Below are 23230 nucleotides of genomic sequence, written 5' to 3'. Positions count from 1 at the left end.
ACACAGGAAACAATGAACACATTTCTGAGGTAAGTGTATTTGATGCTAAGTCCCAATACGCTGATTTAATTTTTTATTTCAAAAATGGATATGCTCCTCCCGAACTCAATCATAAAAGAAAAATAGATTTACGATTAAAAGTAAGTCATTATGAGATTGTTGAGAACGTGTTATTTAGGAGAAACTACGATTCCATATTGTTAATTTGCCCTGAAAAGTGTGAAGCTCAAACAATTCTGTAGGAACTTCACGATGGACCAACAGATGGACACTTTGGAGGAGATACTAATGCACACAAAATCTTACATGTTGGATACTAATGGCCCAATCTCTTCAAAGATACCCACGCATACGTAAGGAAATGCAAAACATGTCAAACTACTTCTGGAAGAAAACAGACACCAACCTTGCCTCTGCAGCAAGTCAACATTGAACAACCTTTCGAACAATGGGGACTCGATATCATAGGTGAAATCGTTCCTCATTCTTCTAAACAACATAGATATACTCTGACTACTACATATTACTTCACTAAGTGGGTGGAAGTAATTTCTCTAAAGGTATTCAATTTTAAATATGTTGTTGAATTTATTGATCAATTTATCGTTACGAGATTTGGTTTGCCTTCTGCACTCATATTTGATAATGCATCTTATTTTTCGGGTACCAGTATGATTGAATTTATAATTAGGAGAGTTTTTAAACTCAAATATTCTTCTAATTACTATCCCTAGGGAAACAGTTTGGCAGAATCCACTAATAAAAATCTCCTTAGAATAATCAAAAGAATTATTGATCAAAATCAAAGAAACTGGCAGAAAGATTTAATATTTTCTCTATGGCTTGATAGGATAACTCAAAAGGCCTCTATAGGCACTTCTCCATTCAACTTATTATATGGGAAGGAATTCATCATTCCATCACATTTAGCTCTTCCTTCATTAGCCCTAGTTCAATTTATTGAAGAAACACCTTCTTCTTCCTTGTAATTAAGAAATTCAGAAATCCTAAAACTAGAAGAAGAAAGGGAAAAGGCCAAACTCAAACACACCAAACATCAACAGATGGTGAAAGCTTCTTTTGAGGCAAGTTCAGTCACACATAGATAACTCCAAGTTGGAGATCTAGTTCTCAAGTGGGACAAAGCACACGAAGAAAAAGTGAAACATACCAAATTTCAGAAATTATGGCTTGGTCCATTTCAGATTGTTGAATAGATAAGCCCATATACATTTATACTTCAAGATGTATTAGGCAAGAGAGATTCTCTTCTTGTAAATGGTCTCATCTTAAAGAAATTCTTTTCTTAAAAAATTTTATTAAAAAAAAAACTGTAAAGAATCACTTCCATTGTACATCCCACTGCAATCTATTTTCCTTTCACAAATTTTGTTAGTAAAATGTTAAAAAGTACTTTATTGACTTTTCAGACATCTCTTGAAGTTATATTTTATTTTTTCAGTTTGAAGGTAGGAATTTTTTAAGAAGTGATTACCAAAATTGAAAACTAGATAAAAATTATATAACTCGGAATTTTTTCCATTAAGTTGTGAAATATTTTAAAAAACCTCAAAAATTATATCCTTTTATTCTAGTTTCACTGAAAAAGGTTATCCTTAAAAAGTAAAGGTTGTCTTACGACTAAGCACTTTCAACTTGGTTTTGTCATCCAAAAATCTTAAGGAGTCAATGATCCTCCCCATCCATTAAAAATAGAATTTAGAGTGTAATTCTAAAATATAATAAATCTAAGAAGATAAGAGGTCTCATCACAAGCCTGCTTACCATGTTCATAGGGAACCAATTAAACTGACATTACCATACTGAACACCAAATCAGGGTAATGGCTTATGATTTTTAGTTGTAAGACAAGGGGTCTCATCATGAGCAAGCTTGTTCAGTTTGATTATTACCAGTGAATGTCATTGTCATTATCTGGTCACTAAACCAGGACAATGGATTTTTAGCATCAATTAAAACAAAGAGAAAAGAAAGAAAATTAAGCTTACCTCTAATTATTTTACTATTAAATGGATGGGACATTGGATTGTTGTTAGTTAAAAGGTAACCATGTCGAGGCTATGAATGCTTGTTGGCAGCAGTGGCTCTACTTGTGACAAATGAGTACACTAAAAACTAAGTCGTAAAAGGCCCCCTACTTTATTTTTATAAACTCATTAATGATTAATACAAGTAAACATGCGTTTTTCATTCACGAAAGGTTTTTAAAAGAAATTGAAATTTAATGAGTTTTATAGTCAGAGTAATTTTATTTATCTAAATGTTTCAAAAAGTAGTTTCCACTTTCTAAATTATTTTTACTGAATATTTCAAGAAATTCATTATTTATCATAGATAACTGGTTCTTCCTGTGAATCGCCAATTCTTGTACTGTTCAAAAACCCCCATTTTAATGTATTATAAATTTCCTATGAAATTTATTATATTAAAATAGGGACCCTTTAGTTTTAAAAAAGCCTTTGATTTTATTTCTTAAAAAAAAAAAAAAAAAAAATCAACATAAAAATTTGTTAATAAAATTCCATAACCAAAGTTTAATACTTAGGATTTCTAATTAAAACCAAAGTATTAAACCGTGATTATCCAAAAACCAAATTTTAATAACCTGCAAGACCAAAACTATACGTAGACTTCAAATAATGGGTTATTTAAATAATCAGAGTCTTATTCCTAACCGCTTCCCCGCATCGCAAAAGTTCCATAAGTCAAAGACCCCTCCACCAACTCCATTGCAATTTCGATATCACCTTGGACCTGACGACGACAAAGTTAATGAAATTTTATTATCCTCACATCTACAGATCTCAATAATATCAGAACTTATATCTTAGCCTTTCTCGATTGCGATATGCGATATTCAAACTGGACCCGATGGGAAAATTAATCATAAGAAATAAAATCTCGCGTTTGCGGCTATCGCAAATCCCAAAAGTTCCATGGTTGATGCCTACATTCCTATTGTAATATGTGATTTGATAAGCCGAACTTGACAGGGTTGTGAACTTTACTTTATAAAATATTGCATCCACAGATATCGCATAAACCATTACCCATGTCCTGTGACCTATCTCTTATGCGATAGTGATATAGCTGGACCTGTCAGGATTATAAACTACAGTCCATAAACTCCCATGTCCATGCGATTGCAAAAATCTAAAGGTTTTAATCCCGCTACACTTCACCGATTACGATTTGCGATATAAACCTCAAACCCGATAGGATTATACATGTTAATTCATAAAATTTTCACCACGTTCACAACAATCACAAATAAAAAAGGATCATTGCTTCCTGCCTCCCGTGTTACACCAATTGCCATTACAATATGATCCATGTCGTCCGCCACATCAGCAGTGACGTCACTTCTAATGTCATCCTCCATGTCATCCCATAGATCACAAATAACAAAACTTTAGGAACCGTTAGCCATCCACCTTTCCGATGTTGCGATTGTGACATCTCGATCGCAATATTCAAGGGCCATATGTCATGTTTCTCCTCCTTCACCCATTCCGATTCTGATTGCGATATTATTTGAGAAAGCCCCCTTTGGATTTTGTTTGGAGTACTCCCTGTCTTAAAGCGATTGCGATTATTCTGAGTTCTACCCCCAGTCTAAAAGCAATTGCGATTTGGTCTTTCTTGCGATTTAATTAAAACTGCTAAGCCTCCCCTTTTCATCAGCGTTTGTTTTGTGAATTGCAATAAGACCGTAATGTCCACCTCTCTTATCACAGGCCTCAATCCGCATTCTTCTCCATGATGCTTGTGTTCAGGATTTATTACACTCTACATTTTTCCCTAATTTCCTGCAAAACGTGATTTGTTTAAAATGAAACTTGCTTATCAATCTCATTTATTTTTAGCTTATCGATTCTTGTTTTCCATGTTTAGGTTCATGACAGAAGAGGACAATTTTGCTGATAAGTGGTAGTTTAGTTCAAAGAGATGAGAAAACATTGAGATAATCCGATGGAACAAATAAAGCCAATGAAGACAACAAATCACATTCAGAAATTTCTACCAAAAAACTATTTTCCTTTAAGCATTGTTGAAGGGATCTATTTAAATTCCCTCAACACTCTGCACAATACATTCATTTGTTTTTCTGCTATTTAAGCTTGCTTGTTGTATGAAACTAAGGTCCTGAATTTTATGAAGAAAGAATTACGCAAGCTTGCACTATTATACTTTCACACTTTTCTCAATAGAACGACTCGAACATGGCTTTAGGATTTTTCATAAAGAATTTTGAGAAGTTGCATTTCTGTACTCCTGAAATCATCTTTGTGACAAGGAATAAACTGTTTTTATTTCTTTGATGATCTGAGGAACGTGAATCAGGTATTTCTATCTTTGTACCTCTAGTTTGTTCATAAATAAATAGTGAATTTATCTTTTCAGATTGCTTATTACATGGTATTTGAAGAACAATGTTACATGTATTCATTTATGATCATGCTGCCATTTATATTTTTAAATACAAGTTAAAACATTTGCTTTGATATTCTAAATGCGATATGACTTATACACACTATTTTGATTAACTATTTAATCAAAATAATCATCTTGAAATATTTTCATTTCCATTGGTGTTTGAGAAATCTATATTGTCATTTACTAAGGAAAATCATTATAGATCACATCTAGATAAATTTAAACAATCTTGTTATAGAATAGATTAATGTATATGTTTTCCATTTCATTCATTGCTGCAAATCCATCTATTTCACTCCACTATAATCATTACACATTCATTCAATCACCTTCCATTTGGAAATTGGTCCCACTATAACCAGTCAGAGCCACTACCTAAATGAAAAAGGAGTTGTCTTAAGGTCCAGAGCGGGTGGTTTTCCCCCATGTTGATGCAACGAATTTCGAGGCCTCAACAAGTCCAAAATGGGTAAAGGAGGAAAATGTCTTCAGAGTGCAAAGCTAGAAATTAAAGAATCGAAAGAGTACAATCATGAATTTCGCAACAAAATTGAAATACTTGAATGGAAGTTAAAGAAAAATCAAAACATAATCAATCATATGAATAGCACACTATAAGCAACAAACGATCTTCAAAATGAACTAGATATGAAAGAACAAATCATTAATGCAATCCAAATAAAATTGAGTGAAAAACAAGATCTACTTGATGCACGATGTACAGAAAATATAGATGCACTGTGTGACACAGAAGACCTCATCCAAACAATAAATCCAATTTGTGAAACATATGACCTCATTCAGCATGTTGATAAAAGTTGTGACACAGATGATCTAATCCACCAAGTTGATGAAAGTTGTGACACAAATAATCTAATCCACCAGATGGATGTAAGTTATGACATAGATGATCTCATCCAGCAAGTTGTGCTACTAAATGATGAAACTAGTAGTACTGAAGATCTAATTGAAAATTTTGATGCGGCTGTGATACAAATGAATTATTAATAGATATTATTTCATATGCTTAGTGTGATACAAATGACTTAATGAATCCAACACAAAATATCAGCGATAGTAGCAGGTGTGAAGAACAACAACAAAATGGCCTTTCTAGGAAGGTGATAAGACCTTGAGAAGAAATTTATTTCAACAAAGATTGATATGGCTTGGTATACAACAAAGAAAACACTTTTTATGTTCTATATTTCTCAAAAGCAGTTTAGTTTGTAAGTGCAAGTTTTCTAGAAAATACCCAGAATCGTGTTAAGTGTAACCATTGTAAGAGAATCGGTCATATGGAGAGTAAATGTTTCAACCTCCATCCTTGACACCATTGTGGCAAGAAAAATCATCTCTATCTAAGAAATGTTGAATGTAGAAGAAGACTAAAGTGACAATTAATTATGGCTATATAAACCCTTGGAGATGGAATCTAGAAATGAAGAAATTGCATAAGTCCTAAAGTCTACTTAAGATGGAGGTAAAGATAAAGTTTCCTGAAGAATTAAAAAGAAAAACTCTCCTACAACTTAACGGGTGAAGTTCAAAAATAAAATGTAGATGATTATCTCTCCTTTCAACTCACAAAGGGGGGAAATGATAATGGAATTGGAAATGATTGCCAGAATAAAATTTTTGACAAAATCAAAAAAATTTCTAGTGGGAATCAACAAATCGGCTAATGGGCATTGTCAAAATTTCCAGTAGGAAAGAAATTGGGAATCTCAACTTCAACAAATATGCTAGTGGGTGTCATCAAAATTTTTTCAGTGGACAAGCAATTGGGAATCTGAACTTCAACAAATATGCCAGTGGGCATCATCAACATTTTGTCAGTGGACAAGCGATTGGGATGTTGATTGAGAGAATTTGTGGACATTCTTTTATTTACTTTGATGGTCATTAGACCAAGCACAGGACAGATGAATCATTTTTCACTCCAACTTGACATTTGATGGAGTTGTCAACCAACTTTCAAGGATGTATTATACTTTCAGTTGATTCATGTTTCTTGGTTTGTTCTCTTCATATTGGAGTTTTTTTCGGCATCCAATTTTGGCAGTTTTTTAGGTAGTTCTTCATTGAAGATCAACACAACAGTTTCAACATGAAGACTTGGAAATGGTACCAGGTTCTTACTTTGGACTTATGATTGGGGGGTGGGTGGGTGGGGGGGGGGGGGGGAATTTTAACCTCACTCTCACATAAAACAATCAAAATTCCAAAATAATTAAAATTACAAAACTTGGATTAATTCCTATTTGTCTATTCTATAATGAGTCAGTTCCTCAAAATTGGGAGTTTGTTTAGGTCTAGTTGGTTGAGAGATTCTCTTCAACTAGTTAGTCTCCTAGATTAGTGTATGGTTGAGATATTCACTCAACCAAAGTGATTGTGTCCAAGATAAACACACTATCTTGAGACATACTCCTAATGTATTTATATATTGTATGATTATATTTTTTAGAGTGTGAGATATACAATACATTGAGGCTCAGAAGCCTTTTTCGCCAAATTTTGTCTTTGATATTATTTTTTTTTTCTATTTAATTATCCTTTAATAGCAATATTTTAAGATGATTTAGAGAATACATTTTTGAAAGATTCTACAATCTATCTTGTAAGATAAATGCTTAGAGAATACATATTTTAATTTCCCTAGATTTCTCCTAGGGTTATTGGCCATCATTATTTTTCTAAGTTATACTAATTCTATTAATGAAAAAAAGATAGCATACACTGAGGCCGAAGCCTGTACTTAACCATGCCAGAGGAAAGGCATCAACCAGCAAAAGTCTAGATTTGAACTGCCCAGAAGGGAAACCAGTCTGTAACCAAAGAAGTTCACAAAATTAGCTTGCTGCCCACGCAAGGGAAACCAACAAAGCATCCAGTTTGGTATCATTGTATCTAAGGAGACCAAAAAGAGAAAAACCAACTGAAGAGCCGAAAATTTTATATTTTTTTCCCCAAAATCCCATTGAAAACAGAAAGCTAAAAAACATAGTCCCAATGAACCTGAGACACGTGGCATGCTGAGTGGCAAACTAAGTGGCAGATGCATGGCACGCTAAGTGGCAGCAAGGTGGCAGACAAAGAGGCTGACAGATGGAATCAAGGTGGCAGGCTAGGGACATGGCAGCGATGGAGGGTGCTCCTCCACGATGAAGCATCTGTACTCATCCACGTTGCCACTTGCCAACAGCGAAGTTTTTGTGTCGCCAGCGTGCAACTCCGGGTGTTCTTCCTCGACAAGACAACAGTATTCGTCCATTACCCAGTTAGTTTGCGGAGCCTCGTTCACTTCCTTACCTACGCGTCTAGTCTACTACTCCTGGCTCCGCTCCTCTGTGCCCTGAATGCTCATCTCAGCCAGTTCTGGTTTGGCCTTGGTGTAGCTATCCCCTGCTGTGGTGCGCCCACCACCAGCAATTTTTTAGATCCCAATTGCTTTGGTTCGGCCACCTCCCATCGTTCCTTGCTCCTCAGTTACCGTGATTCGTCCACCAGCCTCGGTGTCATGTGCCTCAGAGCTCTGCTCTTCCTCGTGAAAGCATATGGTTATGGTGGCCGTGATGAGGGGCTTGTTCAGGGCAGAGCGGAAGGTGAATTAGGCATTCTGGGAATGCAGTTGAGGAGTGGGTGGAGTGTCTCTGGGAGATGGGGTAGAAGTGGAGGGGAAGTTACTGGGAGGTGAGGCAGAGGCCACCGAGTGGAGGCGACCTCTTCCATTGTGCGTATTTGGGTAACGACTTGGGATTTGCTCAGCTAGAGAGGAAGTCGTATCCGAAGAAGGAGAGCGCTAGGGGTGACTCAGGCTCCCTCAGTTCCCACCCCTACGGTTGCACATCCTGTGTCACACCATGCTGTCTGCAGGTGGATGCGAATTTCGTCTAGAATTGGGCACAATTGGATTCAGCATCACAGTGGAGCTAGCGGACAATTCAGCAGAGGGATGAGAAACTAGGGCCGAAGGGATGATAAATTGACAATCCAGGTTGTGGGTGAAGTGGATGCCTGAGCCAAAATCAATACAGCAAAGGAGATTGCAGCGTCTCCCTGTTGTTGTGTGGGAGTTGGGTGCAGTCACTGCATGAGGGTAGATGCATTGCAGGGGCCGAGGTTGCAGGGGTGGATAGGCAGGAGCAAAGGTGATATTCTCCCAAGAGTTCATCTTTGCCTTGAGCCGAGGTTGATGGCGGTTATCAGAATGGTGGCAATGCTCACATAAGGTGCATTTATGGCGATTGTAAATTCCATTTTTAGACCACTGTGCCGCCCTGCAGGAGGCCATGTGGTCTCGCCACACGCCAACCCAGTTGGTGGCCACCTTACTGTCCTCAATTGTCACCCGCATCGGGGAGGTTATTGGCCATCATTATTACTTAACAAATAATTATAATGAATAACTAGATTATATATATTCTTTTATAATTATTTGTTAAACACTAATGATGGCAAGAACCCTTGTGGATTCTACTAGTCTCAATTGCTTCAATAAATTCAATTATGTGATTATTTATTTTTTGTCATTCTCAAGAAGCCAATGAATAGGTCTCTTAATCAAATCATTTGAGGTGATATTTGTGTCAATGTTGAAACATCATTTGAACTATCTTACTTCCTATAATTATTATTTTCTAATTAAATCAAAATTCTGTTTCATTGTTTTTTATAGGTAGGGACGAATTTTGGTTAGACAAGTCACTAATACATGAACGATGAGTGTATGTAGGAATCTCATAGCATAATAATATACAAAGCATAGGGATTTTGTATAAGAAATGAAAATCATACCGGGTTTCCTACTTCCTTGGTTAAAGAATTGAAAATAATTTGAAACTTGAGTTTGAACATCTAGTAGATGAATGGGTGGTGCTTGTTGTAATTTTCTTGGTATTTTTATTTTAGCTCGAGTAGAAAAAAGCTAGATATCCACCTAACATATTAATAGGAGAGAAATACAAGTTTGAATTACACCCAAAGTTGCAATAGCATAAGCTTAGCCTTATTCCTAGTCCCAAAACTTTGATAGATTGAACTAATACAACACAAGAATTTAAATAATAGAGAACACTACCAAATATTATTAATCATATTCAAAAAATAATCAAAAAACTTATAAATGATGTACTTAATGTTCTTTCCCAAAGACATACAAAGACATGGAGTTAATTGTCATGAAATCTCTTTTAGAACAATTTTACAGGGTTGTGTGTAATAGTAATCTATGCCACCACATATTTCACTGGCAGGAAACACTAGAGAAAATACGTGAGCTATACACGTGTATCCCCTCTGAAGTCATTTTATAGGTTATGTTGGTGATATGTATGTTATGGCTTTATATCTTATATGTATGTTGGGATACATATGCTAGGGCTTACTCTACGTTTCAAACACTTTTTTTCATATGCTAGGGAATCCTCTAACTCTTACTTATATACCCCCACCTCCACCCCCAACAATACCTGTAACATTAGATCAATTAAGAAAATCCCTTCACCCACTTCATATGAATGGATATATTGACTTCATTTTCCCTTATGTAAAACCATGACTATGAATGAACTTATTACACTATTGCCTAATTAATAAACCCTTCTTGGTATTGTACTAAATAATGAACTACACTACCCTAAGCTTTGTTAAGGAGCCATCCATGTACAAGTTTCTTACTAATTGGTGATTGATGTGCTACACAAATGAATTGTGCATATAATATATTGGTGATGGAATTTCTATTATATTATGTAGTTAATGTTTTAGCATTGAATATTAAGATCACTAGGAAGTATTTGATCACACTCAAAGATAAACTTTACAAATGAAATTGATAGGAGTCTTAGCTATCAATAATTTACTTTCATAATTGATTACTCATCCAATTGAAGTTTTTGCGTAATAAAATCCATGCAAAAATAAATGAAAAGGGCAAAATATATGGAGAAGAATTTTACATCAAATCATACTCTTTTGGGGAAAAAACTACTAATATTTGTTTCACACAGTAGAAGCAATAAGGACCAATTTTCATTTAATTCTATCCAAGCAAGTCATCTAAACATCATTCATTAAGCTCATATTTATATGTATTAGTAGTGAAAATGGATTGGATTACATCACAAAAACCATAATGATTTTATGATTCTATTTTGAGGAATACATGGTAGGTTATCAACTTTAGAAAATGATAGTTTTAATTCTACCATGGTTAAAGGCCTTCAATTGCAATTGACTCTAGCTACTTTAAACGATGGTTTTGATTAATAATAATCTATGATGAAAAATAGAAGATTGACTCCACTTTATCTCCCAAATTGTAAGAAGAATTAAAAAAAAAGATATTTTGAATATTTTTGGTAAAAAAATACTAATAAGAAATAATAATAATAATAATAATAATAAAAAATTAAAATTAATTAATTAATTAAAAAAAGGGAGATCGGGTCTCCTTGTCTAAGCCCCTGAGAGGCATTGAAATTCTGATCAGGGGAGCCATTGAGGAGGATAGAGAACAACAGAGAGGATATAAGGGAGGATATCCACTGAATCCATCTGGGGTCAAAGCAAAAGGCTTGAAGGATAGGCATAAGGGAAGTCCAACACAGATGGTCATAGGCTTTAGATAGATCCAACTTAATAATCATGCCTTTTGATCAGATGCTTTTGAGGGATTGGATGCCTTCTTGAGCTGTAACTATACCATCCAGTATTTGGCGACCCTTGACAAAGTTGGTCTGCTACAGGGATACTAAAGTCGGGAGAATTGATTTAAGCCAATTCACCATGATTGTAGAGAGGATTTTATAGATAACATTACATAAGGATATAGGCCTGAAGCCTTGAGGCTCTTTAGAATGTTCATTTTTATGGATTAAATCTATAAAATTAGAGTTGACGGCTGGATGTACCTTCCTTGACCTTCTGGATTCTTCTACCACCTCTAGGATGTATTAGCTCAGAATTGACTAGGCTGCCTAGAAGAATTTTTGGCCAAACCTTCACTAGTATAAAATGATGAAATTAATGACTAGGTGACTAAAAACGTTAGTCACCGAAGCTTTTCCAAGTGAAATACTACCAAAAATGAGCAATCTTAAGTGATTAACTAAAAATGACTAACATTAATGACTAAATTAGTCTCCGGTTAAAATATATGACTAGCTAATAAGTAATACAACTAAAAATGACTAACGTGAATGACTAATTTAGTCTAGTAACATAAATATCACTACTTAACAAGTAATATAATAGTACAAATTAGTCGTTTATGTTAGTCATTTTAATTATGTCATTTTAGCAATCTAAACTTACGCGTGATAGGAGATTCAAAAGTTGTTATAGATTGGCTGAAAGGTCTTGCTTACTACATCAATGGACTATTAGAGTTATGGGGTTGATTAGAACCTTCAGGGTTATACCCTTTGATCACATTCACAAGGAATTACATTAAAACATTGATAAATGATCCAAAATGGGAGTGGGCTTATATCTGGGTCAAATACATTATGAAGAATACCTACAAGGAGAAGTGTTGAGTAATTAGTAGAGGACAAATTTCCTTTAGTTGGAGACTTAACTTTTCATGCATATCTACATTTTTTATTATCAGGTTCATATCCATTGAAATTAGGATACTAGTTGTTAACTTGGATACCATATTGTTTATCTAGTTTGAACATACATCATGAACATAGCAATACTAGACTCTTATGAAATTATTTTGAATCCTTTGGGGATTTTGATACTGCTCGAACATTAGATGTTGAACATATTACAATAACATGTCATTCAGGTAAAGAAAATTTAGTATATGTTAGATGATGTAAATTACATCTTTGCATTAATATTAATACAAAAATGATGTCTTTTTCTTATTGGGATTTTTTTTATGCCATTTCCCACCACCTAAGTTATTAAACATAATTTACGTAGGAATACACGCAACTACAAGAATCTTTGCTTAGATGCTAAATATTGTTTGATTTCATAACAATGACGATCATTATTTATCGTCTTAGTACCATATGTCAATGTTGGACTTCCATGATGGCTCTATGATGGTTGGGATTCCTCATAATAAGCATGTGAACCCCTAGGTGTGCACACAACTTGTTGAATGTGAATATGGGCTTTGAAACTTGGTAGGCATAATGTTTTCTGTGTTGTATGAAAGATTGTTGAGGTTTCAAGACATTACCTTGAATCCTACAAGAACATTGTGCCACCCCTTAAACCCTATGTTAAACACTCCATGCTTTGGTATTGATATGTAAAAATAAATTTCATGAAAAATATATATTTATAATTTATACAAAAACATACATCAAATACATGTAATTATGCTAAAATTATACAAGATATCCAATTATGATTTTCCTCATAAAAACATCAAATACATATAACTAGCCTAGATCCATCTCAACCCAAAATCTATCAAGCGCTGAGAGGGATCCAATCTCCCGAGGTGAAAACCTCTTTTTTTAGTGCAAAACTTGAGGAAAGGTGTGCACCAAGAGACATTTTATCCCTCTCAATGCTTGATAGATCTGAGGTTAATATGGATCTAGGTTGGTTATATAATACTATATAATATCTATTTTTGTATTTATGTGTCTCTTTCTTATTCTCTATCTCTATTTAACCCCCAAACATGCACACACTCTCTCCATATCTATCTCTGTCTCTCCCCCTCCCTCTTCCTCTCTTCCTCTCTCTCTCTCTCTCCCTCTCTCTCTTCCCTCCCACTCTCCTCTCTCTACACCTTTCTCCCCTTATTTGTTTCTTCTTCCTTCCCTCTCTCTCTCCCTCTCCCTCTCCATCTCTCTCTCCTTCTCTCTCTTGATTCCTGTCTCCCCATTACTCTCCCACCTCCCTCTATCTCTCCCCCCATCTCTCTCCCTCTCTCTCTCTCTCTCTCTAACTCTATCATTATCCCCCTTTCTCTTCCCTTATCTCTCACCCCTCCATCTATGTGTCTCCCTCTTTCTCTCTTCCCCTTCTATCCCTATCTCTCTCTTCCCTCCTCTCTCTCTCTCTCTCTCTCTCTCTCTCTCTCTCTCTCTCTCACCATCTTCTTTCACCACCAGAATCAATCCTGTAGATATCCCACTGAACAGGGACTACCATAGGCCCGAGCGAAACCCCTCAGCAACAAAGGCGTCCCCTTGAAGCGAAAACAACTCTAATACCAAATGTAGGTTTTAATCCCGTACAGAAATTACCTGCATACAAATTCTAAAACAAAGAAAATAAACAACACGAGAGCATAACACATAAACACACAAATTTTCCCCTGGATCCCAAAACCGGGACTACTAGCTTGATTTTTCATTATGTTCCTTTCAATGTTACAATACATATTTATACATGCAGAAGCATCCAATACCATGGACCGAAAACCAACATGTCTAAAACCATGGACCAAAAACCATCGCATCCAAAACCATGCACAAAACCATAAGTAGGTCCGCCCAACCTAATATAGGGTCCAAAAAACAATTTTCCCAGGGAATTTCCTGCCCCCATCAAACCCCCTTGACAGGGGGCGCTACCGCCCCCTGTGACTCCCTGTTGTGCAATCGGCGCAATGAAGTGGGGGGCTCCACCTGCCCTCTAACCCCACGATTAACTACAATGGGTAGTCATGGAAAGAATATAACACAACCCAACATTCTCCCACTTGTTGTTTTCTTTCCACAGAGGGCCATAGGAGAGCTTAGTCAATTATCCACCCCTGAAATGCCCATTGTTTCTCTACACCAAGAGAACTTCTCAGAACTCACAGATTTTTTCAATGTCTGAAATATTATTCAAAGTGTTCACCTTTACCAGAAACACCTTTTTGTCTTCTATCATATCCCTCACAAAGTGATACTGGAAATCAATGTGCTTTGTCTTTGAATGATAAGCAGGGTTCTTTTCCAAGAAAATTGCACTTTGGCTATCACAGTCTATCCTTATAGCTCCCTGTACTAACCCCATACTCGAACACAATCTCTGCAACCAAACTGCTTCCTTGATTTCATGAGTGGCTGCCATGTATTATGCCTTGTAGTTGATAATGCCACTACAGATTGTTTCTTACTCATCCAGCTGACTGCACCTCCAAATAGGTTAAACACATACCCACTTGTAGATCTTCTCTGATCCAGATCTCCAGCCCAGTCCACATCAACAAAGCCACGGATATCCAAAAATCTGTCCAATCCTGGTCTTCCTTGGTAGTCCAATGCTCCTTTCCTGGTTTTGACATAAACTTGCTCAATACTCCCACTGCATGTGCAATGTCAGGTCTAGTATAGACCATTGCATACATTAGGCTACTGACTGCACTTGCATATGGAACATGGGACATGTCTCTTCCTCTTCTTGTGTCTTGGGACACTATTTCGCAGATAACTTCACACCTACAAGAATAGGAACCTTCACCGGTTTACTATCCTCCATATTAAACCTCTGCAAAATTGTTTCGACATGCTTCCTCTAGTTTAATCGGAGCTTCCTATTTGCCCGATCTCTTTTAATTTCCATGCCCAAAATATAGTTTGCAGCACCAAGATCTTTCATGTCAAATTTGGAGAACAATTGGGTCTTCAAATCCTGGATAATTTCTTTGTCATTTCCAACCAGCAACATATCATCCACATACAAGACCACATAAATAACACGGTCACCAATTAATTTAAAATACACACAGTGATCCGCTTTTCTTCTGGTGAAACCAAGTCCCCGTATAAATGTATCAAATTTCTGATACCACATCCTTGGTGACTGTTTTAACCCATACAGAGACTTCTTTAACTTGCATACCAATTCTTTCTTACCCTTCACTGCAAAGCCTTTAGGTTGCTTCATGTAGATCTACTCTTCCAGATCCTTGTGAAGAAATGTTGTCTTCACATCCATCTATTCTACCTCAAAATCAAAAGCAACAACAACAGATAAAAGTAATCTAATAGAAGCTACCTTGGCAACAGGAGAAAAAATATCACCAAAATCAATTCCCGACACCTGGGAATAACCTTTTTCTACCAATCGAGCTTTGTATTTCTCCACCTTTCCTTCTGTATTTGTCTTCTTCTTGAATGCCCATTTTCTACCAATGGGTTTCCTTCCAGTCGGAAACTCCACCAAATTCCATGCCTCATTTTTGTGCAAAGATGCCATTTCATCAACCATGGCCTCTTTCCAGACTTTTCCATCCTTTGAATCTACTGCTTCCTTCACAGTTCTGGGATCATCATCAGTAATAGATAAATAAAAATTTGAACAGAAAGTATATGGACTATCCCTTTCTGGCTACCTTCTTTCTCGAATTGATCTTCTCACACCTGGAGTTTGTGGCTCTTCATCTTTTGATTCCTCCTCTGATGTAGATTATGATTCTTCCTCCTTAAGCTCAAACACTATCTTCTCAAGTTCCTTTGGTAGGACTTCATGTTTAATAACATCTTTCACCTCTCTGAACACCACATCTTGGCTATACACAACCTTCCTTGTTACTGGGTACCAAATCTTATAACCCTTTAAACCATCTTATACCCAATAACGATACACTTTTTAGATTTACTATCCAACTTGGTTCTTTTCTCCTTTGGAACATGTACATATGCATAACATCCAAATACCCTCAGATGTGAAAGAGATGGTTTCTTACCAGTCCATATCTCTTTTGGAGTCTTATCCTCCAACACTGATGAAGGTGATCTGTTGACCAGGTAACATGCTGTCTCCACCGCCTCTGCCCAGAATTCCTGTCCTAACCCGGCACCACTGAGCATGCTTCTTGCCCTTTCCATCAACGTCTTGTTCATTCTTTCTGCAACTCCATTTTTCTCATGTGTGTATGGAGTAGTCTTCTGTGGTGCTATACCACACTTCTTATAGAATTCTTCTAATTCCTTGCTGCAAAACTCTCCACCGTTATCTGACCTCAACACCTTTATCTTCTTCTCTGTCTAGTTTTCCACTAGAGCCTTAAATTCTTTAAACTTGTCAAAGACTTCAGATTTCTTCTTAAGGAAATATATCCATGTATTCCTTGAGAAGTCATCTATAAATGATACATAGTACACAGACTTACCTAGTGATGGAACCTTCACAGGTCCAAACACATCACTGTGCACAAGCTCTAATATCTATTTCGCCCTCTTACCACCAGAGGGAAAACTCACCTGATTCTGCTTCCTATATACACAATTTTCACAGAAATCAAAATCCAGAGAGCTATTACTCATACCTTCTACCATAGATTTACCATGAAGTATTCGAAGGCCCTTCTCTCCAATATGTCCAAGCCTTTGATTCCATAGCATGATCTTCTCTCCAGAGACCACTAGATTTTCTGCTCCACTTTCAGGAACCACAGAATTGTTGCACCCATCAACAACAGTGATACCTTACAGCTTGTACAGAGTTCCAATTTGAACTCCCCACATCAATACCAGTTCTCCCCGAACCATCTTGCAGGTATCCTTCTCGAACACTGTTTTAACAGTTGCATCATCCAGCTTTCTTACAGAAACCAGATTTTTGGCCAATGCAGGAATATGCAAAATACCTGGAAGTGTTCTAACCCTTCCACCTTGCAACTTCAACTTTACTTTTCCATGACCAACAATTCTAGCCTTCCTGTCATTCCCCAAGAAGAAATCACCCCCATCATATTTCTTATACTCATTGAACCACTCTCTGTGGGGAGTGAAGTGAAAGGATGCACCTGAGTCAATCAACCATGCCTCATGATCTACATGTGTACTTGAAGAGGCCAAGTACACATCCCCACCTTCATCTGAGGTGGTTTTCGCCTCTGCAAAAGGAGCATCATCAGATCCCTTTCCTTTGTTAGGAGCTTTAGATTTACAGTCCTTTTGTAGTGCCCTTCGTTTCCTCATTTCCAGCACACCACCTTTACAGGTTTTCCAGAAGATTTAGATCTCCCACTCAATGACTTATTTTTGTTTCTATTCTGGGACCGTCCTCGTATGAACAAGGCATCACCATTCTAGCTCTCCATATTTTTCTGTCTCATCTCCTCCGTCAGCAAGGATGAGACTATTTCATCAAACTGCAAGGTAGTTGTATTGCTACCTATTGCAATAACCAGACTATCCCACGAATCTGGTAGAGAACACAACAAACTGATGCACTTATCTTCATCTGAAATTTTAATATCAACAAATAATAATTGACTTACCATAGTATTAAATGCATTCAAATGCTCTGTCACTGAGTCTCCATATTTCAACCTTAGGTTATACAGTTTTTTCCGTAGGAACAATTTATTCACCATAGACTCAGTGATCCGGATTTAAACAGGAACGCAACAAATTACAGAGATAACCATATACACAAAGATGCAGTGGAAATAATACTTCATTTCATTAATGGAAAATACTGAAATATGCTTACAAACAGAAATGGAAATAAACTAGCTAGGGCGATGGTAGCTTATCTCTGAGAAGAGATGTGATGGCTACATGCCTCTGAACTGTGTTACAATGAGGCTCGAAGGACTATTTATTGTTGAGAAACAATGGAAAAACCCTTAACATTCCAAAACCTAACCCTAGGAGATGAAACGCCAAACTGTGGGCCCCGTTTGGGGGTAAGTTGGTACATCAACTTCCCGGGGTCGTAACTTTGGCATATGATCTCCGTTTGAGGCGTACAATAGCTCATTAGAAAGATCTATCTGAGCACTATCATTGTTGGAACAGGCAACACCAGTCCATTCCATGGACTCATGTTGCCCCCGGATTCCGCAAAAAACGTCGTTTAGGGCCTCAAAACGGCTCCGGAAGTTCAGGACCCGAAAAACTGCTAAAAATAGTAAGTTGTGCTACAATTAAGGAAACTGAAAATGCTGAGAAAGACAATGGTGGGGGTCCAGGTGGACTTGGCAGGTGGCCACCAATATCCACCTGGATCATTCCTCCCCCCTTAAGAAGCAATGGTCCCCATTGCGTTGAGCTCCTCCATGAGATGAGGAAACTTCTGCTGAACTTGTTCCCTGGTGAGCCACTTGCCCTGCTGAAGGAGTTGGCCCGCTTTGACAACTCGATACAGTTGGATATTTTGTTGGCGAGTGTTCTTGATCTGTGTGTCCATGATCCGATCAGTTGCAGCTTGTTCCATGCAATCTGGATTTAATTCTGTGGGTTTGAGCTGTTCTGCAATGTCGGATGTGTCTAGCAATGGTGGAAAGTATGGCCGAAGGCGGTCCAAATTGAACACTGGGTGCAGGCCAAGGAATGGGGGAATGTTGAGCTCAAATGCATTGTCTCCCATAGCCTTAGTAATGGTGTAAGGACCATATCGGAGTGGTCTCAATTTCCGGTAGGCTCCAGTAAGGCGTTCCTTTTACAAATGCAACCAGACTTTGTCGCCCACCTGAAACTTGTGTGGCACCCGATGTTGATCATGTCGCTACTTGTACTTGGCATTTGATTTCTCAAGAATTTCATGGACCTGCTGGCGAATATGTTGGATGCGCTCAATGAAGCTGGTGGCCTTATCTGTTTCGGACTGGACATGAGCTGAATTCATGTGAGTAGCTGCAAGTGGCATGGCCACATCAATGGGGCAATATAGTGGCTGGAATCCCAAACCCACCTGAAAAGGGCTATGGCCAGTGGAGCTGTGAAGAGCTCGGTTGTAGCTGTGCTGAACGTAGGGGAGGCTCTCGTCCCATGTGCATGGATGCTTTGAGTTATACATGCGCAGAATGTGCACAATCATCCTATTGACAACCTCTGTCTGGCCATTAGTTTGAGGATGGAAGGCTGTGGACTTCGTGAGTTTGGTGTCCAGCATTGACCAGAGACTGGACCAAAAGGTGCTGAGAAACCAACTGTCCCGATCTGAGATGATAGAATGTGGGATCCCAAAGTGCACCCACACTCGTTCAAAGAAGAGTTTGGCAGTGGCTTCTGCTGTGATATTCTTCTTGCAGGCCATCATAATGGCCATCTTTGAGAACCTGTCGACGACCACAAAAACACAGTCATTTCCATGCTTAGTGGAAGGAAGGCCTGACATGTAATCCATGGAGATGGATTCCCAAGGTCGACTAGGGGTAGGCAACGGGGTATAGAGGCCTTGCTTCTTAATGGTCGGTTTGGCAATGGCACAGACAGTACATGATCGGATGTACTTCCCAACATCCTGTCGAAGATTTGGCCAATAGAAATAGTTTTGCAGTACTGCCACTGTTTTCTCGACCCCGAAATTCCCAACAGCCCGACTGTAGTGTGCTTCCCAAATCATCTTGGCACGCTCACTTGAAGGAACACAAAGGTGACCGAGGTGGCATAATAGGGCACCCTGGAGGTGAAAATTTGCAACCTGCCGACCCTCCAAGAGTGTCTGGTATGTGTGGCCGAATTCTGGGTCACTTTTGTAGAGAAGTGGCCAATCAGAAGTCTCGTGCCCGCAAGAGTTGAGCACGGTGGTTAGCGCCATGATCGGTGGTCGACTGAGGCAATCTGCAACATTATTGGTGCTGCCCTTTTTATACTTGATATTCAAGTGAAACTGTTGCAGGTATGTAGACCACTTCTGATGGCGATCATTCTGCAATTTCCCTTGGGTCTGTATGAACTGCAAAGGTCGGTGGTCTGTGTGGATGACCGTTTCCTTCCCCAAAATGTAATGCTTCCATTGTTGGCAGGCCTGTACAATGGAATACATCTCTTTATCATAAGTGGGGTACTTCTAGACTGTGTCTAAAAGTGTTTCACTGTGATATGCCACTGGATGTCCATGTTGAGTAAGGACTGCCCCAATAACATAGTCAGAGGCATCTGTCTCGACCTCAAATGGTTGTTGTAAATATGGTAACGCGAGCACTGGCGCTGTGCAGAGGCGATACTTCAACTCCCTGAATGCCTTCTGTTGAGATTCAGACCAAAAGAATTTGCTTTCGCCCCGCCCTTGGTGACTTGACTCAAGGACCAAGAAATATGAGAAAATCCCAACACAAACCTGCGGTAGAAGTTGGCAAGACCTAGAAAGCTGCGGAGCTCTGTTAGAGTGGTTGGAGAGGGCCAATCCCGAATGACTTGGACCTTGGCTGGATCGACATGCACCCCCTGTTCATCAATGATGTATCCCAGATACTGAACCTCGATCATGCCAAAAGTGCATTTCTCCAAATTGGCACATAGCTTGTGTTGCCGCAGTGTTTGGAGAACCTGTCGGATGTGGTGGAGGTGCTCTTCCCAACTCTGGCTGAAGATCAGAATGTCATTTAAGTATACTACTACAAAGAAGTTGGTGAATGGCCGCAAGATGTCATCCATTAGCCTCATAAAGGTTGTAGGAGCATTCGTCAATCCGAAAGGCATGACCAACCATTCGAAGAGGCCCTCCTTGGATTTGAAGGCAGTCTTCCACACATCTGAGGGTTCAATTGGTACCTGGTGATATCCTGACTTCAGATCGATCTTGCTGAAATATTTTTCCCCCTTTAGTTGGTCTAGGAGGTCATCAATCCGCGGGATCGGGTACCTATTACGGACAGTGATCTTGTTCAGCGCCCGATAGTCAATACAGAGTCTCCACATCCCATCCTTCTTCTGTACCAACACTATCGGGCTCCCACAGGGCGAAGAACTCGGACGGATGTGACCTTTCTGCAGGAGCTCCTGAATCTGCCTCTTGATTTCATTGTTCTCCAGAACGGAGCACCGATAAATTGGTCCATTGGGTAGCGGCGCACCTGGGGTCAGATCGATGGAGTGCTTGACTTGACAGTGCAGAGGAACCCCTGCCGGGGAGGTGAAGATGTCTTCGTACTCCTCCACAATCTTGTCCATCTGTAGCTGCCGTGCAGAGGGAACCCGTTTGGAGGCCGCGGCCACTGTCTTCTTCTTCCCTTGAGGGCGTATCATCAGGAAAACAAATTTCCTGGTTTTGGAAATGATCTTACTGCATTGTTTTGCAGTAATCAAAGAGATGGCGGCAGGTGATGCTACCTCTGGTATCCTGAACAACTTATTTCCCAATGTAATAATAACAGCACGGGGCCTTGATTCATACACAGCATGTCGCTTCCACAAGTATGGTTGTCCTAGTAATACATCACAAACTTCAAGGGGAGCAATGTCACACAATACCTCATCCGTGAAGGGCTTGATGTTGTATGGAAGGCGACACTGCTGGCTCACGCGAAGATCTCGCCCTTGGTGAAGCCACCCAATGGTGTATGGTTGTGGATGTGTTGTGGTCGGTAATCCCAACCGCTTCACGACCTCTGCCGAAATGAGGTTCTTTTGACTCCCGCTATCAACAATGAACTGTATCGGGGAGCCCTTTATCCACATCTCGGAGTGGAAGAGACGCTCCTCCTCCTCTGGATCTTCGGGTTCATTTTTCTGGATCTTTGTGGTAGCAACAGTGGCGCTAGGATCCGCATCAATGATATGCTTCCCTTTTTCATACCCCTTATCGGGTTCTGACTCAGAGTCGGAACATGCATCTGATTCTGAAACCTTTAGCTCAGCCACCAGTGACTGCTTGGCCCGACACTCACTTGTGTTGTGAGTGGAGCTCTTATGGAACTCGCACCATTTTCCAGTGTCCTTTCTCAGCTTCGCGGCATTGCTCTTTGCTTGCAGCTTCGGCTGGTTGTCTTGGGCTTGTTAACTCCCAGGTTTTTCCCTATGACTCCCAAGGGAATACGGCCGGGGTAACCACTAACCAATCTTTGGATCACTGTTTCTAGCCAAACTGTGATCAGAGAGGGCTCTCTCTTTATGATTTGTAACTGTTTATGATAGGGTTTTAGGCTAGCTATTATGCACTGGTTTTGTTTATGTTTTGGTTGAAGAATATCCTTCAGATCTCTTGTGATGTGATTTTCAGAGAGTCAAATGTCATTGGGCAATGGAGTCTGTAGCTGTAGGTGTCTAGAAACTTTGAGATGAACTGGTGAAACTTACAGGGCCATTTGGATGTTTCATAGAACAAATTTTGATTAAAAACAGGAAACAGGTACGGCAAACAAATGAAAGCATTCAAGAATTTTCACTCGTTGTTAACTGTTTCCACCAAACTGGTTACGAGAAAAGACAGATGTCACAGGGGCAAACTTTGAATCCCTGGGAATGTCTGTCACAGTGAAAGATATAGATTCAAAGTGCAGCAACTAAGAATTACACTTCTGTTACTATATCTGAGGAAAACATAGATAATAGCTCAGTTTGAGTTCAGGGTAATCATGGATTAAGTCCTGAACTATTCTTCTACTTTGCTATTAAGTGTAAAATATCTGAAACGATAAAAGAGAACAAAGACTTGAAAACATGTAATACAGAGATATGAGAAGACTTATTGTTTTATGAAACAACTGGAATCCTGCAACATTCACCCTTCATCACAACGCACCAAATACACCATGCTTTGGAAATTCCATTCTCCTTTTCTATTATTTCTCTCTGGGAATTTTACAACGAGCGAGAGCTCTTCAAAGGAAAATTACAACAACCCCTTTCAACTGCTGTCAAGGGTGAATATATACTTGCGGTGATTTACAAAATATCTGAGTTCTGAGTTATCTCAGATTTTACATTCTTACCAACTACTTAAGATATTATGACCAAAATTTAATACAGCATTGATTACAGAGTACAGGCATTTTAATGCTCTGTCAGAAGATATTTTAGCCTTTGGAAACAGCTAAGTCGGTCGAGATATTCTGAATAAATGCTGGAAGACCTGTCTTTAAGGCTTGTACGCTGTATCCTGGACTTGTCACCTATGA

Source organism: Pinus tabuliformis, chromosome 5_2 (genome assembly GCF_031772625.1).
Source record: "Pinus tabuliformis cultivar Carrire ecotype Pingquan chromosome 5_2, CPIR1, whole genome shotgun sequence".
NCBI classification, from domain to species: domain Eukaryota; kingdom Viridiplantae; phylum Streptophyta; class Pinopsida; order Pinales; family Pinaceae; genus Pinus; species Pinus tabuliformis.
Note: the sequence above shows the minus strand (reverse complement) of the source record.